The 22,031-nt window shown below is 34.3% G+C and overlaps 2 long non-coding RNA genes across 5 annotated transcripts in view; one reads left to right on the top strand and one right to left on the bottom strand.

Moving 5' to 3' along the window:
• LOC143649559 (uncharacterized) overlaps window positions 1-17,609 on the bottom strand; it is a 115,154-nt gene extending 97,545 nt beyond the window's left edge. For all 4 annotated transcript variants that reach the window (XR_013159105.1, XR_013159107.1, XR_013159106.1 and 1 more), the window contains exon 1: window positions 17,421-17,609. This is a non-coding gene — a long non-coding RNA (uncharacterized LOC143649559). The remainder of the gene's footprint in view (window positions 1-17,420) is intronic.
• On the top strand, window positions 12,190-20,130 carry LOC143649561 (uncharacterized). The gene is made up of 4 exons (XR_013159109.1): window positions 12,190-13,067; window positions 14,582-14,704; window positions 16,259-16,467; window positions 19,856-20,130. It is a non-coding gene; the product is annotated as an uncharacterized LOC143649561 (long non-coding RNA).
• The last annotated feature ends 1,901 nt before the right edge of the window (window positions 20,131-22,031 follow it).

The raw sequence follows: 22,031 nt of genomic DNA, 5'->3' as shown, positions 1-22,031 counted from the left end.
GACCTAATAAATACATACTGTAAAATCTCAGAGTATGAGATTAACATATAAAATTCGATGTGCCTATATAACATCAATGAATAATACAAAATAGAAGTTATGAAATCAATTCCATTTACAATATCATACAAAATAATAAAATATCTAGAAAATAAAGAGGCTACACTTATGCTAACTTCAGCTAGATATTACTAATTACCAGCATTTGCAAAACCAAAACCAAATCATTCCTGTCAACCCTAAAGAACACCTAGGGCTTTATCTGAGATGCTAGAAAAGTTTCACAGTTAGGATAACTTTCAAGAAACCTACAACCTCCTGATGGATTCCTAGTCCAGACAAGTCGAGAAATGCAGAGGGGCCAGCCTCTCTAAGAATGCCAACTAGTTGCATCCCCTTATCCCATATTACTGATAGCCCTTTCCAATGTGTAAAAGTTTGAATGGGTATAGCCCAGATACCTCTAAAGATTGGGAGAAGGACCAAAGGAGAAGGAGGAGTGATCACAAAGAAGATAGGATTTAATAAATGAGTGTGTCTCCTAGATCATTATACTGATATTTCTTTTAGTCTCCAGTGTCTTGGAGCAGTTAGAAGGAAATACCTAAAATTATGGAACTTTAACCCATACCGAATTCTGAAATGTGTTCTATAACTACTTGTTACAATGTACTTTGAATTATATTGCTTTTTGGCATATGTGTTATATTTCACAATAAAAAATGTTTAAAAATGTCTGGGCATACATTTAACCATTGTGAAAGCCTTATACACTGAAAATTATGAAACACTGTAGAAAGAAATTACAGAAGACTGAAAGAATGGCAAAGGAATAAATAGAAGTTCCAGTAGTCAATCAAGATATATTTATTTTTGACCAAGGTGTGAACTCAGTGCAATGGGGAAAAATAGTGCTTGTAAAAAATGACACTCGAAAAACTGGATATCAGTATGGGGAAAAATGAATCTCAGGCTTTAACACATGATACACAAATATTAACTTGAGAAAAGATGTACAAAATTTTCTAAATAGTTTTCTTTTGATGGATGCAGACAGATATAAGTAAACTTGCTGGGAAGAAGTTGGGGCAACACATTCCCTGACCTCCCCTCTCCTCCCTCTCTCCATGGATGAGTGCCACTGGAAACTGTAGCCATGACTTAAAGGGCATCTTCATGGAACACAAGGAAGAGAAGGGGATTCTGGAGAAAGGGATTTGAAGGGACAAGGGAAGGATATCTGGTAGAGTGAGCATTATTAAAATATTTAAGTGATTATCCCAAATATGCAATATCTTCAAAGATTTGCCTAATAGGTTATGTATAATAGCTGGCACATCAGGTTTCTTTATATAGTTTTCCTGAGAAATTTCAAGGCTAAATTTCTAAAAGTGAATAGGTAGAGGGTGGGCTACGGTGGCTCAGCAGGCAGAGTTCTTGCCTGCCATGCTGGAGACCTGGGTTTAATTCTGGTGCCTGCCCATGCAAAAAGAAAAGTGAGCGTAGATTTTAAACAATGTATATTGCTTGAAAACACATACTTTGAAAATGTATTATCTATTAGAAAGAAGGTTAACATTTTGGAAACTGGAAGTATGACTTAAAAGTGTTTACACCTAGTGAGTATAATATTGAATCATCATATTCCCAGATGCCCTACTGGCTAGAAAGTCCTAAGAGAGGAACACATCTGGAAGTCTGCGAAATAGTTAATAGTGGAAACTTATTATACCTTGAAGTCTACTCAAGTAGAATAGATGTTCCTGAGAGAAAAGAATAATTCAAATTATCTATCATATAGTGTTGAGTAGTAAAGTATGCTACCTTTGTAAAGAGCCAATATCTATTTGTGCATGTGTGTGTTTTGTGTATTTGTTTTATGCATGTGTGAGTTGAATCGGTGTAAATGATAATTGTGAATAACAAAAAAGCTAATGGTAATGGAAATAAGTAATAAGTAATATTGCTATTAAAATGAAAGCTTTGTTCTCAGTCCTATTAATTTGTGAATTCAAGAAATATTTATTTAATATCTACTAATTTCTAAGTATCAGCTACATAATGGTGAACAAAATGGACATAACCCCTGACATCCTAGGTGAATTTAATATACCTTTAAAGAAAGAGACAATAAGCAAGTTGTGTGTGTGTCTGTGCATGTGTGCATGACCAAAAAAAAAAAGTGATGAATTTGCAGACAATTATATAATTTTTTGGTAAGGTAAACTTCTCACCTATTTTACTTGCCTCGGTTATCTTTCAGGGTTGTGCATCAGTGAAATTGCTATGCACACCAGGAAGGCTATGCATTTTTTATCCTATCTTGTGGGGGCAGATTTATTGTGGGTGAGAATTTTGATCAGGTTATTTCCATGGAAATGTGACTCAAAGAATTCCACGTGAGAATTTAGCCAAATGTGAAACCAGCCAGCCATTTAAGTATATGCCAGGATTGGAAAAAGAGTTATCCAGAAAGGATTTGTGGAAAGTCCTTTTGTCTGATGGTTGTGATCCCTGTATGCTACATGGAAAACTGACAAATTTGTTGCAGGATCTATATAAATGGAACCTTCTGCCATCCGGACTAAAAGCAACAGAAAAGGAATAGATTCAAGGGAGAACGACTTCAAAGGCAGAACAATGGAAGCCAAGGTCTGGAGCTAAGACACTTTAGGACAGGAGAGCAGACACACCCATGCACACAGAAAGGGTGTTTTCCTGAGAATTCATACAAAACATTCCAAACATTGTTCAGAATGAGCTTTGCTGCCTGCCCCAGACCTCAGAAAGGGTGGAGCATATTCCCCAGAGATGGGGGGAGCCTGACCACTACCCCATTGTTCTAAAGGGGTTGAGCATGTGCCCTGGAGATTGCGGAGAGTCCCAGTGCTACCTGATGCTTGGAGAGGGTACAGCCAAGAACAAGGTGGTCTCTCCAATGCTTGGATATGTTAAAACCCACACCCCAAAGTTTGCAGAGAGCAGGGCCACTATGTAAGCCCTTAGAGAATGTAGGACTGCCACTCTCTCAAGCCTCAAAGATAAAACATCATTCTATAAATCACTCTCAAAACCCTAAAATCTAATGAGGTATGCGCTGCAGATTTTCATAACTATTTGAGTCCAGCCACTCTTGTTTTTCTTTCAGTTTTCCCTCTGGCAATAGGAACTTTATCCTATGAGTATCACTACTTTGTATATTGTAAGCAGATAACTTGTTCTGAGTTTCAGAGGTCTACAGCCAGAGGAGAATTTTGCCTTAGGACCAATCATGCTTTTAACTTGACTTTGATGAGATTTTGTACTGTTTTTGATTTTGTATTTATCTGTATTGTTAAGGCTTTTTTGATATTGTGATGGTATGAATGTATATTGCATTTAGAAAGAACATGTCTTTTTGGAGTCCAGAAGGTGGAATTTGCTCATTTGAAACTGTTATGCATCCTATAAAAGCCATGCTATTTTGATCCAATCTTGTGGGGGCACACCTATTATGGGTGGGCTTTTTAATTAGGTTGTCTCCATGGATTTGTGACCTGGCCCATTCAAGGTGGGTCTTAATCTGCTTGTTTTTTACAAGAGACACATTTTGGAGAGAGTTCAGAGCTGAGAGAAGCTAATAGAGATAGAAAATGCTCACAGAGACAATTAGGATTGAAGGACAGTAGGCATTGCCAAGTGCTTTCCCATGTGAAAGAGGAACCACTGATACAGTCTTTCCTTTGAGAAGGTATCCTCTTGTTGGTGCTTCAATTTGGACATTTTTATGACCTTAGAATCGTAGCTTGTAACTTATGCCCTTTGTAAAAGCCAATCGGTTTCTGGTATATTGCATTCAGCAGTTTTAGCAAACTGAAGCAAGTGTTGATGAAGGCTCTGAAGAAACAGTGACTACAAAATGTTTTTAAAATCTATGAAGTTGTATAAAAATAATCAAGTATAAAGAAAAAAAATTATTAGAAAAAGAGGGACTGGGGATTGGGAAATGTCAACTAAAGCAGAGTTAGGAAGTAAGACTAGTTGAATTCTTGCAACTGACTCTCAGGGGAAATAAAGAAACTTGCTTCAAACAACCTGTGTTTAGAGCTGCATTCCTAATTTTGATGATGAAGAAATGGTGATGTGGATGATGTACACATAGTGGCAACTCAGAGAGACCTGCTAGTGCCCCAGAGAGTTTTGTATGATAAGCAATGTGGTACAATTTTAGGAAATTGTCCCTTCTTTCCCCCTCACCTTCTTTTGGATTAGAGCATATGAGCAATGCTACATCTTGTAAATAAAGACTGAGAAACAAGAGTTAAGATTCATTGTTGCTATCATTGTTATTATATTTTATAATAAATGTACACTCTCAATCTCCTGTCCCCAAAGAGATTTGCAATCACTAGGCATTCAACCAAATACTCATGTATTATGCATATGTCCCATTTGTTTACTTTAAAATAAATTTAAGAGCTGCTCCAATTGCATGCTGCACCCAACCTCTGGATAGCATCTGTGACATTCTGCTCTACCTGGCTAGCCTTCCTCTCTTCAAGGTATTTGGCATACGGTCTTTAACCTCAGTATCTTCTCTCATTTTGGTACCTTAGCTAAGTGTGATATCCTTTCCATGTCATAGTACCTAACTCTACCATTTTCTAAATCAGTATTTGTAGGCCTGCCTCCCCAGTAGTTTGAAGGCTTCTTGAGGACACAATCTTTGTCTGATGTCATGCGGGAAAGCAAGATTTCTGGAAATTATCTGTTATGTCCCAGGTAAACAGACAATAGTACTGTTTGTGCATTGAAAAGGTTATGTGGCTGAGAAAGATTTGGTTGACTGAATGACTGTTTTATGAGTCTAGTAATGAATGAACTAGCATTCCTTTAGACAATATTTATTAAATACCTGAAATCTGCAATGTTTGATGCTTCTACTGACATATTAAGTCAATGGAGTATAAAGTATGGTTCCTCTCCATTAGTATTCTTTAGTTAATTGAAGAGATGAAACAGCTTCAATAACAATTCACATTGCATAGAATTTAATAGTTTGGAAATAACTCTAATCATAGAAGAGTTTCTTAAAATTCTTATAATATAGGTAAAGGAAGTTTTATAATTCCCATTTCAAGGGGGGAATTAAGAAACTGAGCTTAGAAGTGTACCTACAAATAAATGGCAGAATAGAGGCCTTAAATTTCTGTTAATGATTCCTCCTGGGTTTGTGCAATGAAGAAACCCTCTCAATGCACATTCAAAGTACCATGTGCAAATACTGAGCTTGGTATAGCTAGGAACTCCAGCTCCCCATATGGGTGGAAGCAATGGTAACTTGTAAAGTAAGTTGTGACCCAAACTCAGAAGGTACTGCGAGCTCAGGAAAAAACAGAAAAGTTGTAGAGGTTATATTTACAAGATTATTTTGTGGAAACATATATACAACACAAAATTTCCCACTTTAGCCACTATCCTGTGTACAGATCAGTGACATTAATAACATCAACAACTTCATGCTTCCATTACCTTCCATTACCAAAACTTTTCCATCACCCCAAACAGATGTGCTCATCCAGAAGTTACTCCTGATTCCCATCCCCTACAGTAATCCCTAGTAACCTGTAAAATTCACTCTGTGTGTGTGTGTGTGTGTGTGTGTGTGTGTGTGTGTGTGTGTGTGTGTGTATATATATATGTATGTATTTGTTTATTTTAGGTATTTCATGTAAGTGAAATCATACAATATTTATCTCACTGTGTCTGGTTTATTTCATTCAATGTGACGTATTCAAGGTTCATCCATTTTGCCACATGCATCAGAACTTCTTTCCTTTTCATGGTGGAAAATACTCTATTTTATATAAACTGCCACATTTTGTTTATCCATTCATCAGTTGGTAGACACTTTTGTGGCTTCCATTCTTTCAGCAATTGTGAATAATGTTACTATGGGTGTTGAGGTAAAAATATCTGTTAGGTCTTTGCTTTCAGTTGCTTTGGTCATATATTCAGAAGTTGAATTATTAGGTCACATGGTAATTCTATGTTTAAATTTCTGAGGATTCCACCAAATTGTCTCCTCAACTTCTACATCATTTTACATTCCCACAACAATACATGAGGGTTCCTATTTATCTTTATTCTTACGAACACTTACATTGTTTTTTGTGGGCTGCTTGCTTGATTGATTAATGATAGCCATTCTAAACCAGTGAAATAGTGGTATCACATTGAGGTTTTGACTTGATTTCCCCTAATGATTAATGATTTTGCACATATGTTCACATGCTTCTTGACCATTTGTTTATCTTCTTTGGAAAAATGTCTATTCAAATCCTTTGCCCACTTTTTATTGGGTTGTTCATCCTTCTGTTGTTTAGTTGTAGAGTTCTTTATATATTCTGGATATTAAACTCCTATGAGATATATGATTTCCAAATATGTTACCCCATTCTGCTCACTGTCCATTCACTTTCTTGCTAATGTCCTAAGAGGCACAAAAGTTTTTAATTTGAAAGAAATATAATTTATCTATTTTTCTTTTGTTGCTTCTGCTTTTGGCATAATGAAGAATACACTGCTGTATACATAGTCCTAAAAGTTTTCCCCTATATTTCCTTCTAAGAATTTTAAGGTTTTGGCTCTTATATTTAGGCCATTGGTCCATTTTCAGATAATTTTTGTATATAGTGTGCAGTAAGGGTTAAATTTCACTCATTTGAATCTGATATCCAGTATTCTGGATATTTATTATTTATTGAAGAAAGTTTTCTTTCCTTGTTGAATGGACATGGCACCTTTATATACAATTAATTGGTCATAGATGTATGGGTTTATTTCTGACTCTGAATTCTATTCCACTGGTCTATTTATTTGTGCTTATGCGAGGACCACCTCTTGAGTATTATTGTTTTGTGGTAATTTTTGAAAACAGGAAGTATGAGTCTTCTAACTTTGTTCTTCTTTTTCCAGAAGGTTTTGATTATTTGAGGCCCCCTGCACTTACATCTGAAACTGATTATTAACTTTTCCATTTCTTAAACAAATGCTGCTGGAGTTTTGATTGGCATTGTGTTGAATCTGTAAATTGCTTTGGGTATAATTATATCTTAAAAATATTATGTCATCCAATCCCAGAACATGAGATTTCTTTCCATTTTTTAGGACCTTCATTTCTTTCAGCAATATTTTATAATGTCTTTTATACCTTGATTATATTTATTCCAAGATATTAAAATGGTCTCTTTTTTTATTTGAGAAGATGTTCTAATTACCCAGAACAATGTGAGACTGAACTTTCTGTCAAAACTGAGCATGGTATATTTTTGTGGACAGTCCATAGGTCCACATAACTGCATCAGAAGTCTGAGTTTGAGTGTTGTAGAAATATAATTAGGTAAAATATAGGCACTTGAATACCAGACAGAGTAAAAATGGCAGTGCCATTGCTGGATTTAATCAGGGAATTAACACTGGCATTTTCACTGTTACTCAATTAACAGATTATTTCATTAAAACTTTGGCAAATGAGTGGCTGAATATTCACCATCTTACATAGGTCACAGCACATTATTTTAAAAAAAGTTTAAAGAAATGTTTTAATCATCTCCTTAGTATAGTTGTAATTTTACTCAAAGCTGTAAACAATCAAAACTCTATACATGTAGGTTAGAAAGATGCAGCTGGGCTTTCAACTTGGCCCTATGTATTTTTCCTTCCATAATTTGGCAAAGCTATAGCAACCTACTCTCAAACACTGGCCTCCTTCCTTGTTTTCATGAAATGGAAGCCTTCACATTTCTTCCAAAAGGCCTATTCACAATTATGCAACCCTTTATGGAAGCTTTCTACAGCATATCTCACAGAGTGACGTGGGCACCCTCTTTGTCTGGGTTTCTGCCAAAAGACAGCAATTTAATGAGCAAGTGAGCCAGGTGAGGTCATGAGTAAGATTTTAATGTGTGAACCCAGCATGGTAAAATGCTAGCAGAACTGCTGATATCATTCACACTAATGAAAATACAGTCAGGCTAACATTCTAAATGTACTTGATTTTAAAAGTTCTCCTCATTCAAGTACCAGCAATGTTATCTAGTTTTTTGCATGTAAGATCATGGGTAGGAGGAGAAATATGATTTATTTTCTGTGTTTACACCAAAAAAGAGGGGCGGGATTCTTGCAAATAGCAATGAAACATATTTCCACGTAAGAGATTTAAAGTTATTCAGAGGAAACTATTTAAATGAGACTAACAATGAAGCATAAAATATTTAGCTTCTCAATACGTCATGCACACACTTCATTGTTCTGGCTGCATCCAAGTAGGAATTGCTTTCAGATGAAAAGTTCAACTATTATCTTCTTTAGATTTGCTGGCTATTCACTTTAATATTTTTTAGTAATTATATAATTAGCTCATCATCTCTTCCATATTCACTATTTCCCTCCTAACTACTTGTTTTGTTTACTTTAGGGGATTTCGGAAGCTCTGTGTACAGAATTAATAAGTGGAATAATTTATCTCCTTGCCATTCACAGTCATTCTGGCTCACAGCACCTTTATCCGTATAAAGCCTGGGAAGCTTTTAGGATATCACTGTTCTCAGTTGTTGCTGATTCTAGGAATCAATTAAAAATGCAATTCGCTCCTCATTCTGCAACATTTTGATTTTAATCAGTAAATTTTGCATTTGAAGTCATCTTTAAAGAAATTTCCAGTCAAGGAAATTGTTACTACACAGTAGTGATATGTAAAATACAAAATGGTGACAGAAAAAAATAAAAGATGCTACTGGCATTTTCCTTGAAGAAATAATGTCAGAAGTAAATGAAGACTTCTAAAATTATTCAAAGAAAATATATGGTAATATTGTATGAATGTGTGTTTTTTATTTTTATATTTAGGGGCTGATAAGTTAAACAAGAATGTCTATCACAGAAAAATTGCCAGACATGCAAAGGAGTGAGAAAATCTTGATGACTCAAAAAGGAAAATGAGAAATAGATGGATACTCTCTGAATGAAATGAGGGTCTCAACAAAAAGGAACAGTTTTCAAGAGATGAGAGAGCAGGCAGTAAATGTAGGAAGTGTGCTCAGCATGGGGCTCTAAGCCACAGAAAAATATTAATATGGAATGATTAAATATGAGAAAGAAATTAGTAGAAAAATGTATGGCGTTTTGTAGACTTTTTTGTAAATCTAGGAACACAAACTAAAAAGAAATATTAATTGGTGGAAAAGTTATTAGAGGAAGAACTTTGAAACAAGATAAATTCTTCTCAAAATTTAATCTGCCACCTCAACAGGTACAAATCTTTTCATGATTTGTGTGTTCAAATACAATCTTACTACCATGTGGAGTAAATGAAGAATACCCATTCATGACTGTTACGCTTTCATTTTCATTTGCAAATATATATATATGTGTATTTATAAACTTTTTTTCTTGGAAGCTTTTTTTTTGAATATGGATTATTTTGAAATATTTGATTTCCAGGTATTTGGAGATTTTTCTATTGCCTTTCAGTTATTGATTTCTACTTTGATTCCATTATAGACAGAGAACATACTGTTTATGTCTTAATTTATTTTGAATGTGTTGAGGTTTGTTTATGACCCAGGATATGATCTATCCTGCTAAATGCTTCATGGATGCTTGAAAAGAATGTGTATCCTGCTGTTGTTGGGTGAAGTGTTCCACAATGGTCAGTTCTGTCAATTGATGGTTATTCATGGACTATTGAAAAGCTCCTTGTATTTTGCTTTATAACATAAAATATATCTTAGATAATATGTACTATGTAACTTTTACTTATAAGAAGTGCATGATCCATTACATTTTATATGTATCTAATATAGTCTTAACTATTAAATAGATTTCACATGCAGCTTTCCATCAGAATGTTGTTTCAAAGGACTTTGTTTTGTTTCAAAAGATTTTAATAGTTGCTTGAATTATTCCATTGTTGTGAACAAAGGGGTCTATTATAAAATGAGAAAATAAAATGTAGAATTAGACAATGTTAATAACTTTTCTTACTACAGTAACTTCTCAGAACCATGAATATGTTAATATGAATTGAAAATTTCAGAGAAAAACGAATTTATTTTACTTTAACTTTACAAACACAAATATTAAGCAGCCTAGGGAAAATCTTCCAAGTCATGGATTTGGGAAAAACTTTCCAAGGTGTATTTTTAATTGATTTCTTCATGTGACACTGTAGGTATTTTACCAGATTAAGAAAGTCATGAAAAGGAATGCTGAGATGAAGCTGAGAGCAAAGAAAACTTGTTTATCTGCTTCTGATATTGAATACTCATTCATTCATAGAATAAATGTTTTCTGAATTTTATAGATTGATGAACATTTTATGTTCTGTAAAAAAGACCCTCCATTTCCTTTCTTTTCCATATTATTGCATGTAATATTCTATTATAATTATTTTAATATCTTCCACAGAGTAGAGTCATATATTATGCATACTGAGATTCTACTATTATAAAGTGCACAAGCATAATAATACACAGGGAAAATTTCTCTTGAAAATCTATTCAATGGAAGGGCCCCTGGTTGTTAAAAAAATGGTCTTCCTTCTTTGGGATGCTGAGCTAAACTTAAATTTTAATTTCATTTTTTCCTCTTTGATGCATAGATTACTTAGAAAATGATTATGCATTTCAAGTTTTTATTATTATATAATTTCTTTGTTGATTTCTAGTGGTTAAAGTAGGTATAGTATAAAATCCATTCTTTTTGAGTCCAGGTATTTGATCAATTTCTGTTAAAACACAATTGGTCAAAAGAAAAATTATGTATTTATTAAATTTTTTTTATAAACAATAAATCTGATTAGTTGTATGATTCAAATTATTTTTAAGCTTTACCTATAATTGAACCTCTTATGTCTTCTAATTGGAAAGATCACATTCTAAAACAGGTATATTAAAGGCCTACATTAAATTTTTTCTCCTGGTGGTTCTGGGATATTTTGCCATATGTATTTTATTACTGCATTGCTAAATGTACAAAGGTATATTGATTTTGTATCTTCCTTTTGGATATTACATTTTACATAATTATAGCTTCCTTTTGGACATTATATCTTCCCTTTGGACATAACATTTTATTATAATTAATTCTCCTAGTTTATATTCTTTTATTGCATTTTCCAGTGTTGTTAATATTGCCACACTCATTTTGATATTAACATTTTTACTTTTGCTTGCATTATATATTTGTACAACCTTGAATTTTCAAACTTTCTTTGTTAATTTTTAAGGTATGCCCTTAATATTATTGAGCTGGGTTTCAGTTTTTATTCTCTGGAAGATCACATCCTGAAAACTCAGGGAAGTCCTTGAGATACGCTTTTTGGCCCTAATATCAGAGCATACACAAAGTAGACTATCTGGATAAGCTCAGAATTTTCCAAACACAATCAATTTCTGGTTTCTGTGAGTTTAAGAGTTCAATTCTCAGTTCACCCTTGTTTTCTCACATTTTACTGTAATCTGCAAGAAGAAGCCAGGCTGCACCTTCCATGCTTGGCTTGGAAATATTCTCAAGTAAATATCAAAGCTCATCACTTATACTTCCCATTTTTATCCAACATTAGAACACAACTTTGCAAAGCTCCCTGCCACTTTATATCAAAGATCACCTTCCTTCCAACTTCCAATATTGCATTCATCATTTCCTTCCAAGACCTCAGTGGAAATAACTTTAGTATCCATATTTCTACCAACAAACAATCTCTTCAAAGAAATCTCAGCTTTTTCTCTCAAGTATGTCACAATTTATCCAGCCTCTACCCATTATCCAATTCCAAAGCCATATCTACATTCTAGCTGTTTATAATAATAGCACCCCAATTTCCAGTAAAAAATTAAAAAAACTGCTTTAGTTTTTAGTTTCCTGGTTGGTAAAACCAATACTGTGCATTGGGTTGTCTTGAGCAATGTGAATTTATTGGCTCATGGTTTTGAGGCTAGGAGAAGTCCCAAGTGAAGGTATCAATAAGGCAGTGCCCTCTTCCTGAAGGTGTGGTGTTCTGGAGCTGGCTGCTAGTGATCCTTGGCCTTTCGCTTTCCTGTCACCTGAAAATGCACATGGCAGCATCTTCTTCTTTCTCTTCTTGGATCCATTGACTTCCAGCTTTTGGCTGCTTCTTTTGCCTAATTACTCTGAATCCACTAATCCTATCTCCCTTTTACTGTTTTACTCAGCAGATGAAGAAGGAAAGGAACCTAGACAGGTGCCCTTTAAGGCTGGACCATCCACAGACCCTGACATTCTCACTACCACCACCTTTAGCCCATGGTCAGAAGGTGGAATTTAGAAGCATAGTTATTCATGGAAGAACTTGGAATTCTTTGGTGTGAAGTGACTCAGGTTATCTGACCTGTGGCTGCTTGTACTCATGTTGGTCTGAATCATATCTGGTAAAACCTAAAAGGTGAAAGGAAAATTGAAATTATCCTATCTGAGGAGCAGAGAAGAAAAATAATGAAGAGTCTAAGGGACCTGTGTGGCATAATCAAGCATACCTGCATATATATTATGGAAGCTTTGAAGTAGTAGAGAGAGATAAAGGAGCAGAAAGAATATTTGAAGAAATAGGCTGAAAAATTCTCAAATCTGATGAAAGATATAATGATACATATCCAGGAATCTTAATGAAATCCAAATAGGAAAACTCAGAGATCCAAACTGAAACCTTATAACAAACATATTTATGGCCAAAGTCAAAGGGAGAATCATGAAAGCAGCAAGAGAAATGACTTGTCATATAAAAGTGATCCTCCAATATTAATAACTGTTTTCTCATAGAAACCATGGAGGGATGCCATATTTAAAGAGCTGAAAGAAAAAAAAAAGCAATCAGAATTCTATATCTGGCAGAACTGTCTTTCAAAAATGAGGGAGAAATTAAGATACTGCCAATAAGCAAAAACTGAGGGAGTTTATTACAACTAACCACCCTACAAGAAATGCTAAAAAGAATACTTCAGGTTGAATGAAAGGAACATTGAACTGTAATTTAACGGATTTTAAAGAAATACAACTCTCCTGTAAAGGTAACTAAATGAATAAATATAAATGACAGTGCTATTGCATCTTTGGTTTGTAACTCCACTTTATAATTATTTCATGGTATAAAATAGAAATGCATAAACAATTTCAAAATCTGTATTTCAGGCAAATAATGAGCAAAAATATAACTTTGACAAAACAACATAAAGTGGGGACAGAGGCATATAGTCTGTGTATAGTAATGAAGTTAAGTTGGTTTGAATAAAGCTGAGAATTTTACAGATGTATGAAGTTATGGAAACCAAAAGAAAATATTTACATATAAAAAAAAATTTCAAAATGGCCCACTACAAAAAAATGAAAAACAATTTATTGTTATTATTTTTTTGCATGGGCAGGCACCAGGAAATGAATGAAAAACAATTTAATACAAACATAGATTCTAATGGAGGTACTGAGGAACAGAAAATGTATGGCAAAACATAAGGAGCAAAATAGCAGAAATAAGACCTGAATTTTCATTTGTTACTTAAAATATAAATGTATTAAAATTGCCCATAAAAAGACAGAGATTTGCAGATGGAATTTTAAAAACGTGATTCAATTATATGCTATATACAAGAAACTCCCCTTAATGTAAAGCTACAAATAGGTTGAAAATGAAAAGGTGGAAATAATAATCCATGTGTATAGTAACCAAAAGAGTAGAAATTGCTATATTATTAGCAGAAAAAAAGACATCAAGTCAAGAGCTGTATAAGAGATAAGTAAGATATATATGGATAAAAGTGACAGCTGTCAAGAAGATATAACAATTATAAGTATATATGCACCTAATAATTGAGCTCAATAATATATGAAGTAAATAGTAATATACTTGAAGGAAGAAATAGTTCCATATTAAGAGTGGAAGACTTAAATATATCACTTTCACTAATGGATGCAAAACCTGTGCAAATGAATAATAAGGGATTAGAAGACTTAAACCACACTATAAACCAACTAGCACTAACACATATATAGGACAATCCACCTAGCATAAGCAGAGTACATATTTTTCTCAAGTGCACATGCATCATTCTTCAGGACAGACTGTATACTAAATTGAAAAACAAAATCTCAATGCATTTAAAATGATTTGAATCCTATGAAGTATCTTTTCCGACCACAATGCAATGAAACTAGAAATGAGTAACAGAAGGAAAAGTGGAAAATTTTCAAATGTGGAAATTAAGCAACATACTCTCAAACAAAAAAAAAGCAAAGATAAATTTAAAAATATGTAGAGACAAATGCAAATGAAAACATGACATACCAAAAGTTATTGGAAAAGCAGTAGGTCAAAGACAAAAGTTATGGGTCAGTGGTGAAAGACGAAGGACTTTTACCCTAAGATCAGAAACAAGACAAGGATACCAACTTTCAACATAGTTCTTCAACCTCATATGCAGGTTAAGTTAGAGCTTAACCTTAGCTGGCAAAAGATAAAAGGCAGGCAAAAGATATGAAATATATCCAATTTGGGAGGTTATAAAACAATCTCTATTTGTTATTATAGAAGTCACAAGTAAGCTACTAGATCTAAAAAGAGAGTTCCGCAAAGTTTCCGTGTAGAAGGTCAATGAAAAAAATCATTTGTGATTCTACCCACATGTAAGGAACAATCCAGAAAAGAAGTCATGTAAGTAATTCTGGAGGCAGGGTAAGATGGCGGTATAGGGAGATGTGGAATTTATTTAATCCCCTAGGGTAGCTAGTAAATAATGAGGAACTGTCTGAAACAATAGTTTCATGGCTGTCCAGGCTGGAATGAGAGGAAGGATTGAGATGACAGCACAGAACTAAATTAAAATGTTTTCATATAGATTATGGTGGTGATTTTGTAACTATGTGATTATACTGGGAACCATTGATTGTTTACTTAGGATGGATTGCATGGTGTGTGAGTACATATGTTTAAAAAATAAGCAGAAAAATACAAGTGCTAGAGAAAATGTGGAGAGAGAGATGTACCTATGCGTGTTGTTAGGGAAATAGAATGGAGCAGACCCCCTGGACAGCAGTGTGGTGGTTCCACAAGCCATGTATAGGGTTGCCATATGATCCTGTAACCCACTATTAGGTATGTCCTTTAAGCAGCACCATGAATGGACATTTGCACACTGGTGCTTATGGTGGCAGAATTCATGATTTTCAATGAATGGAAGTGGCCTAAGGGCACATCAACTGATGAAAGAAAGAGTGAACCTGTGGTGTGTACACACAATAGAATATCAAGTGTCTGCAAGAAGGAATGAAGTTGTGGGGCATGCAGTTAGGTGAATGAACCTTGAGGACATTATGTTGAGTGACATAAGCAAGAAATGAAAAGACAAATAATGTTAAGTCCTCATTAATATGTACTAACTATAATGTGCAAACTCTGATAATTGAAATTAACAGCATAAGTAATCATGGGACAGAACATGGGTGGAGATAGGCGATTGGTGATTAAGGAGCACAGAATGTTCAGTAAGGCACACTAGCTTACCTAGATGGTAAGCTCTTACAGCAGTCACATTTATTTCTGAGTTTTAACTGTTACTTAGAAATTCTGAGATGTTGAGCTCTTTGTACAGAACCTGGTCATTCCCTGGAACTTTAGGTATCTGTGTGACACCTGAGACTCAGAGCTAGGGTTCTGCAGCTCTGAACATCAGCCCTACCCCATACAGCAACTGCTAAAGAAGATGAAAAAGAGATCAGACTTCACTTAGTGATATGATTGAAACTGATCTGGTTAGGACTAAGTAAAACTGTTTATTCACTGCTGCATAACATTCCACTTGTATATCACTTAAAACGGAACAGAGTACTGATACCTTCAATGAATGATCCCTAAAGATATCGAGTGAAATAAGCCAAACACAAAAGGAAATACTAAATGATCTCACTCATATGAAACATTTAGAATAAGAAAATTCATATGGTCAGAAACTTGAATACAGTTTATCAGGAGCTGGGGAGGGCTAGGGAAGGGGGAGGTTAAAGTTTAAGAGCTATAGATTTTCTAACACCAGTGAAGAAGAAGTTGTGGTAATAGATGAAGGTGATTGTTGCACAATATTGTGACTGCAACATCACTGAATTATATATCTGAATATATGTTACTTAAGTAAAAATTTAAAGAAAGGAACAGCTATATATAAGTAAAAAAAGACTTTTTGCACATTTTACTATATGTCTACTTTTCTAGGAATGGAACCACCAAATAAATTAAGAGACCTTGAACTTTGTTCAGATTGAATCTTTACCAACAGTTGTTCATTATTTGAGAAAAATCATGAAATCAATGGCAACATCACGCGTGATATATGAATCTCCAACAAAGTACACCTAGATCCGTCTGTGTTTGAAACTGTCACTTTTGCAAATCCACGTTAATGGGAGCATCTGTCCCCTTTGGTTTGTCACCTGCTGCAGTATGCCTGAGCCATTTTTATAGATAAAAGCATATTTTATTTGTAAAAAAGATCTAAGTTCATATTATTTGATTATAATAGCAACAATTATTCAGCAACAGTTATAATTTATCAGGAAACCAATTTAACCATTTTATAGTTCTCTATAACTGGTATTCTGACATAAAAAGGGTGTGGTCTTCTAGAAGTAGAGAAGATGATATTAAAAAAATACTATGGAAAACTTCCAGTTCTGATTATGATAGTGTAAAAGAGACTTTATTTACCCTTTTACTTTAAATAACTGGAGAACCTGACAAAATATATGAAGCAATGGCTTCCAGATGTTGAACAACAGATAGCACCAGATGCCAAATCTGAGAGAAGGAAAAGAAAACAAGTCCTATGAGTTTCCCAGATTAATGTCTGGTTCTACCACCAGACATTAAGTAAAATAATATGGCTTTCTCATTGAGCATTGCTGACAGACACCCTTTACGTCAAAGGATTTTCCAGAAGACAAAATTAATTGACCTGCAGGGGCTTTCTGAGAAAATGAAAGAGAATTCACCCTAGAGAACTGCACAGAAGCAACACTTGGTCACAATCCATTTTTGGTCTAAGAGATTTGCTTATTAGATTTGACAATCTTTACTAACCAATGTATATCTGTTTCTCCCTCTGCGAAACCCCCTCTACGTTTAAGGGAAATTCAATGTCAGCCAATGGATGACTATTTTAGTTGTCCCTCAGAGTCCACTAACAAATCTCAAGATTCTAGAATAGCTTTGTTAAATAATTCTTTTTAAAAAATCAAATGAGAAGTTAAATGCTCATAAGAAATCTAGACTTGATGATGGTTCTAAACCATTGACTGACTCCACTCCTTACCAAAAGCCAGTGAAAAATCTGAGAGGAGAAACCAATACAAACGATGAGGACTATAGACAAACTTACTTGGCTTCAATGGTCTCTTCAGCCCCTTCTCTTTGTCTTCTTTTGCCTAATTACTCTGAATCCACTAATCCTATCTCCCTTTTACTGTTTTACTCAGAAGATGAAGAAGGAAAGGAACCTAGACAGGTGCCCTTTAAGGCTGGACCATCCACAGACCCTGACATTCTCACTACCACCACCTTTAGCCCATGGTCAGAAGGTGGAATTTAGAAGCATAGTTATTCATGGAAGAACTTGGAATTCTTTGGTGTGAAGTGACTCAGGTTATCTGACCTGTGGCTGCTTGTACTCATGTTGGTCTGAATCATATCTGGTAAAACCTAGAAGGTGAAAGCTGACGGGACTGACTTGGAAAGGGACCATAGGATCTTCTTCCAACAACAAAGCTGAGGGTCAAATAGGCCCAGTTAACAGGGTAAAGCTTCTAGAAGGTTATCTATCAGGGAGCAAACAACATTAAAAATCTTCACAAATATTAATGGGAACACTTTAGCCCTCATATTAAGCAAATAACTTCAAGTACCATCTGCCAGAAACAGAATTCTAGTAAAAATGTAAGAGTGGGGCAAGGATAGAAATCTTGCTCTTTTATATAAGCTGCTGAGTTCTGTATTACTATGTTTTCTATGTTTCTGTGGTCTTATGTCTGATTCATGGCTTAGAAATTTTTCATTGAAGCTATAAATTTTCTTTCTGTATATTTGTTGTATGATAGTTCCCTGGCTTCAGATGGTATTACCAAATTAACTTATAATGCTCCTTAAAATAATTCTATTCAAATGGCTTAAAGATAAATAAGGTCTTATAGATGAGTTAATGTTCTTAAAGTCCTAGAAATTAAAGGAACCAAACTTACAATATTTCCAATGGAAAACCTGTATTTTCCATTGTAGAACTAAACCCAAATGATAAAAGTTCCCATGATTCAGATAAACCTCTGACACTCAGGACTAGTTTAATATTATTAGTTAAATAAAAACTGATATGTCTTCTGAATTATCAATGTTAATTTTGATGCAGTCATACAATTTCATTCTACTTGGGTATGTTCTTCCTAACTTTACACAAGTTTACTGATCAAAAAAACTAGCATTATAGCTACTGGATTTTTACATTGATAAAAAATATAAATTTTTGTTTAACCAAATGAGTCATTATTCTGACAAACTATTTCAAGCATAATTGTGTTTCATAGGATGTTAACCTGAGGGTAAGATATTTTTGCTAACTTAAACAGGAAAAGTGTTCAAGATGGTTTCTTTCTTTTTTTTTTTTTTTATTTTTGCATGGGCAGGCACCGGAAATTGAAGTCGGGTCAATTCTGCCTGCTGAACCACCATTGCACCACCCAGGATGGGTCCTCTTTAAGAAAAAATAGAGAGTAGTGTTGTCATAAATTAAAATAGCTGGTTGTTACAGAATGAGAAAAAGGAACATATAGGAGAAATTCTGAATAGATATAGAAAGTGGTACATTTGTGAAAAAGGAATTTCATTTATTTTATTGTTGGCTAAGATTTGATGGGCTTGCAAGACTTATAAGAGTTTTATCTTCATGCAAACCTAGACTTTGTTTTTTTCTCTTTTATAATGATGGAATTTTCTTGGATTATTGGTATGCTTTTAGTAAGATGTTGTAATAGTTTTCCTTAACCATTTGAGTAATCTGCTTAGAAGGCTAATATCAACCTTTATTGTTTTAGAAAATATCTTCTTTCCTTTAAAATAACTAAATTTTCTTTTTACAATCATGTTAATTTCTCTATTTACTTTCAAAATATTTTAGTGTCACTTTGGTTAAATAAGGAACCAAGTATTATTTCACAGTGACCCATTTTCCGTTTAACAAAATGTTCAAATCTGACAATATTTTAACATGTCAGTTTCCCAAAATCAAGCCCTAAGTGGTGTCTTCTTAATCTCAAACTGCCTTTGGGATTTTCCAGAGGGCTTCTGGAAAATCCCAAAGTTTTTTTTTTTTTTTTTTTTCACTTTGTGAAAAGAAGTGCTAAAAATAGTTAGGTTTAATTAGTATGATATGAGTTATTTGAGAAATGTTGTCAAATTAAAATGAATTTTCTAGCATTGTGTTTGTTAAATGTGAACAGGTAAATGTTACTCATGTAAACATTTCAGAAATTGCCTGAAGCTCCTGGAGATTTGTTAATTTCTTCACAGTCCATGAAATGCTTACTGCTGATCAGCCTGATATTAGATAACAATAAATATTATTTGTCATAATTTGTTTTTTTAAATTAAGTATTATATGTCACAGAAGCAAACACAATTTCTTTCTTAATTTCATCATTTTTGTAATGAACTTATATCAGAACTTTCACTTTTGTAGAACAGTGACGTTAAACATAGCCATTTTAAGTCTTTTTTCTGTTACAGACAATTTTTATTCTGATGTTTCTCTTAAAACACTTGTTATAGGTCAGAGTGCTTCTTCTGCAACAGAAAAGGCTGTCTCAGAGACCATGGAAATGATTATGCCAGGTATCTGGCCACAAGCTTCTAATAACATTGCTTAGATAACTTTGAGACCACACCACAGGACTGAGTCAAGATCTCTAGAATTCCAGTGAAAGTGAAAGTAGGTTCAGGAGATTGCTAACATATGATCAAGCAGAGCAAAGATTAATTTAGATAAATATCAGTGTGGAATTATTAAAGAAAAACTATTTTTAGCAAAAAAAAGCAAATGTATCTGGGTTTTGTTTACCTTCGTTTGTCTTTCTTGGTTATGTAAATTTCTGGATAATCCATGCAAGCAAGCCAGGAGGGAGCCCAGCTCACCGGGTGATGGGCTCCTAAATTCCAGGCTCTGACTATGGAAAAATTTTAAACCTCTTAAAATTTTTAAAATTTTTAAATGAACAGTACAGCAAATCCAAATTGAGATAGTGATAAGGAGAGACATTCTCTACTCATTTTTCTCTCAAACTAGTAAATTGACACGTTTTTAAAGAAACGAATATTCTGTACTTATGGTTTTAATTGTGGTTGAAATACTAATGACAGCATGCATATTATTCAGGAAATTATATATCTGAGAAGTCGAGCCAGAATACCCTGGGTAGATTTTATGTGAACTGACAGTAGTTGTGTATATTAAAATGTTATTCTTTATTGTTATTATGTGGCATAAAATAAAATAAATATAATGTCCTCTTTATGACCATACAACATTTCTGTCTGCTTAAAGGCACTTATTTATGCTAACTAAATCATTGCTCAAAATGACAATTTAGAAGAACATGCCAATGCATTTATTCTTCTTGTTTCGTTTTTAATGATAGGCATAAGAGGCTAGATTGGAAACTTCACAGGCAATCCCGATTTTGTTTTTGGCTTATTGTGTCCTTGTACTATAGTAGGTATATCTATTTTACATCTTTCTGAGCATGACATAGCTCAAATGGGCTTGACTTCTGGTTAAGAAGAAACTATCGAGTTAGGTTTGGGATGGACAAATCCCTAAATTATTATATTGCTTTTCAAAGATTCTGTACTCTGCAATATGTCTCATTCATCAACCTAAGAGCTGAGTGAGCATCTCTTGTGGTTTTTGTTGTCTAGGCCAGTTAGCTCTGGAGGATAGAGCAGTGCTCAGAGGCCAGGGTTTGGATTTAATCTGTGTATGAGTCATTTTGCTTCTCAGTCAGAAACCACCTGTACACAACCACCACACGCACCTCTAACCTTCGCTCCTGTGGCTGCACATTAATAATTACAAAAGTGATATGGCAAGGGACTGCAGATGACATGGTTCAATTTATCGTTCCTACTAGGAAAAAAATTCAGGGTGAGTAATCCCCTACTTCAATGCTAAATAGGAAAGCATGATCATGGATTTAATGCTATATATACTTTCATAGGAATGAATCTTTTTCTGATTAAACCAAATATATATTCAATAACTTTATTGAATTTGGAATATTAAAAGATAAACAGATTGATACCTGAACTTTGGCATCCTTTTCAAGCTCATAATACACCATATCCAAAGCTCCCAGGGAAAGAATCATGCTTGGCCCCCAAAATTCTTCTGACTTTAATTAGTAAGTATTTTTTTTCCCAATCTTCCACCATTATCATAGTTCTCTCCCCCACCCCCCAACCAGGTGCACATTTCTTATCTAGACTTGTTTGAATTGACAACTTGGATTTTATCTGTTTATGTGGCTTAGTTCTGGTACATGCCCGAGTTAACTTTCCAGTAATTACACTTTTGATATAATGAACCATGCTTCTAGGATGAGCTCCTTGCCAGCAGTGCATCTTGTCTCCACTTTGAAGGGAAGCAGATTTGGCCCTTAACTCAATGTCTTTCTCTGAATATTCAATAAAAATATTTACTGTCTGTGGCTTTGCTCAAAGTGATGTGTAAGATGGAAAAAACAATAGTGAACAGGCATAAGGAATCATTATATAGGAGATGAGAAGTTTGCATGTAAGTAAGGCCACAGCCGTGAAATAATGGGTATGAATGAGGTATAAGGAGTACTATGAGAATTCCTTAAATCTTGGATGTGAAAACCCTTATTTCTTACGTTGAATTTCATTCTTCTCAATATATTTGGTAGAAAGAATATGGAATTGGCACGCT

This window comes from Tamandua tetradactyla, chromosome 11, assembly GCF_023851605.1.
Source record: "Tamandua tetradactyla isolate mTamTet1 chromosome 11, mTamTet1.pri, whole genome shotgun sequence".
Taxonomy (NCBI): Eukaryota; Metazoa; Chordata; class Mammalia; order Pilosa; family Myrmecophagidae; genus Tamandua; species Tamandua tetradactyla.
Note: the sequence above shows the minus strand (reverse complement) of the source record. Positions and strands in the feature narration are given on the sequence as shown.